This window comes from Hemiscyllium ocellatum, chromosome 32, assembly GCF_020745735.1.
Source record: "Hemiscyllium ocellatum isolate sHemOce1 chromosome 32, sHemOce1.pat.X.cur, whole genome shotgun sequence".
NCBI classification, from domain to species: Eukaryota; Metazoa; Chordata; class Chondrichthyes; order Orectolobiformes; family Hemiscylliidae; genus Hemiscyllium; species Hemiscyllium ocellatum.
This window is the reverse complement of record NC_083432.1, coordinates 34,756,572-34,759,707: the sequence shown is the minus strand read 5'-3', so window position 1 is coordinate 34,759,707 and position 3,136 is coordinate 34,756,572.

The following is a 3,136-nucleotide window of genomic DNA, read 5'->3' as shown; positions in this document are numbered from 1 at the left end:
AGTATTCCCATCCAAGTCATTTTTATAAATGGCAAAAAGAATTGAAATTGAGCCACACCTACTCCTTTCCCGACTCACAGTTCCACCCTCCATACAGTTAGGTTTATCCAGAACTCTGCTGCCTGTGTCCGTGCTGACATCAACTCACATTTACCGACTGCACTACCACACCCGTCATCCCATCCACGTAGACTGATCTTAAACTCTGGACTTGTCTCCTTACTCCACTGCTTTTTTGATACATATTCTCCTTTAAGACCCTCTGTGCGAATGTACCTTTTTAAGCAAGTGTCTGGTCACCAATTCTAATGAGATGTTTTTTAGATTACTTACAGTGTGGAAACAGGCCCTTCGGCCCAACAAGTCCACACCGACCCGCTGAAGCGCAACCCACCCATACCCCTACATTTACCCCTTACCTAACACTACGGGCAATTTAGCACGGCCAATTCACCTGACCCGCACATCTTTGGACTGTGGGAGGAAACCGGAGCACCCGGAGGAAACCCACGCAGACACGGGGAGAACGTGCAAACTCCACACAGTCAGTCGCCTGAGTCGGGAATTGAACCCAGGTCTCAGGCCTGTGAGGCAGCAGTGCTAACCACTGTGCCACCGTGCCGCCTTAATGTGAAGGCTTGGTTGAAGAACCTCTGGAATATGTTCCTATATTAAAGGTATGAACCAATGCTATTTGTTATGTTGATACAGCCACTTAAAAGACATTATCTTTTTTTGTGTGTATCCCCTCCTCCTCTTCACAGAGCATCAGCTGCTGTTGATGTTTTGTGGCACAGATCCACCTTTCAGTGCTTCCTGCTGTGAGCTTTATCACAAGCATTGGCAAACTTCTCAACCAGGAGGCTGGCACAGCCACAGTTGATCCTGCCCTAACCTAACATTCACATTCATTCATCGGGGTTAGCTGGAGGTCATCGAGGGTGGTTGCTCTTTCCTCCCTAGCTGTGGACTGACTGGAGGTACTTGGAAAAGAAGCCAATTTTCTGGCTGAAGTAATAGGAGGGAGTTAAACTTGGACCTTTCTTGAACAGTCTGGCCAGGAAGTTAACTGAAGCTTCTTCACTGCTAATAGATGATCGTTTCAAATGCCTTCCCAACATCTGGGGAAAGAAAAGTGCTATTAGCATATGTGTTCTAATAAAATCAAGGGAAGCACACATTTCTAAACATGAATCAAATAGAGAAAGCCAGTGCTGTGGCTATGCATTTCTAAACTTGCCCCAGTCATCTTTGATGGGGAATATACTGCCTGGAACAGTAGTAGGCTCACCAACTTTAAGGGCCTTTAAATGGTCCTTGGATAAACATATGGATAATAATGGAATAGTGTAGGTTAGATGGGCTTCACATTGGTTCCACAGATTGGCGCAACATCGAGGGCCGAAGGGCCAGTACTGTGCTGTAATGTTCTGTGTTTTATTATTTTCTGATGTTGCATCTGAATATGTTTATCCAAGATACGGGTGTTGTGGGTTTTCATTGGAAATTTGAATATTCAGTATCAGGCTATAAAATATATCAGATTTACAATCATTGCTATGCCAATGTGACTGGGTGATACCGGGTTATAAATGACAAAAAGAATTGAAATTGAGCCACACCTACTCCTTTCCCGACTCACCTTCCATCCTCCATACATTTAGGTTTATCCAGAACTCTCAGCCTGTGTCCGTGCTGACATCAACCCACATTTACCGACTGTACTACCACATCCGTCATCCCATCCATGTAGACTGATCTTAAACCCTGGACTCTGTTAATTGCTGGGCATGGATTATATGGTGTTTTGTAAAAAAGTACTTATGACGTCACTGGTTTGGTCGCCCACTCTAAAATGGACAGGTGAAGAAAAGCAACAATGACATTTTGCTGTTTATAAGCAAAAATATTTAAAGACATGGTAAATAATATCAAACTTGAGTTATAAAATATTGAAGGAGTAGAAAATGTGAAAATGAGACAACAGACTGGCAACTAGAGGACGATATGAAAACAGCAAAAGAATTCCCTTTGTGATCTTTTTAACATTCCACCCTCAATCATACCTGACCAACATTCCACCCTCAATCAATGCTGAATATTCAACCTTCAATCAGTACTAACCAGTATTCCACTCAGTTGGTCCTGAAAAACACTTCGACATCAATCAATATCACCTAAAACAGTCTAATTAGCCAGTAACCTCACTGCTGTGATTGGGATGTTGCTACGTACAAAATAAATGTTATGTTTGCCTACCTAACAAACAATGTGAGTGAAGTAATTTCAACAACAGCCTGTACTTATGTAGCATCTTTCATGTAATTAAAAATGGGGATATAAAAGACAATAATCAGAAAATGAACCAAAAAAGGAGATATAAGGATATGAGCTCAGTCAATGATGCAGGTTTTAAGATCTCCAAGGAGAGAGGTGTGAAGAGATATAACCTTATAGTGAGGGAATTTCAGAGTTTCGTGGTCAGTGTTGCCAATAATGTAGAGTGTGGGGATTGTGCAATGTACACATCCTGACATAGGAGGAACATAGAGTTTTAGGAGGGCTGAAGGAGGAGGGGGAAGGGTGAGATCATAGCAAGAGCTGAACAAGACCATAAGACCGTGGGCGGCACGGTGGCACAGTGGTTAGCACTGCTGCCTCACAGCGCCTGAGACCTGGGTTCAATTCCTGCCTCAGGCGACTGACTGTGTGGAGTTTGCACGTTCTCCCCGTGTCTGCGTGGGGGTGCTCCGGTTTCCTCCCACAACCGTCCAAAGATGTGTGGATCAGCTGAATTGGCCATGTTAAATTTCCCCTAGTGTTAGGTAAGGGGTAAATGTATGGGTGGGTTGCGCTTCAGCGGGTCGGTGTGGACTTGTTGGGCCTGGTGGAGCTGGTGCCAATGCAGGCAGTATGTACAGGGGTGATATATTTGCAGCACAGTACAAGTTAGGATATGGGCTGCAGAGTGTTGGCTGAGGTCAAGTATACAGAGGGTGGACATTGGTAAAACAGACAGAAGAGTACTTTATTCCTGATGAAGGGCTTTTGCCTGAAACATCGATTTCGCTGTTCCTTGGATACTGCCTGAACTGCTGTGCTCTTCCAGCACTACTAATCCAGAATCTGGTTTTCA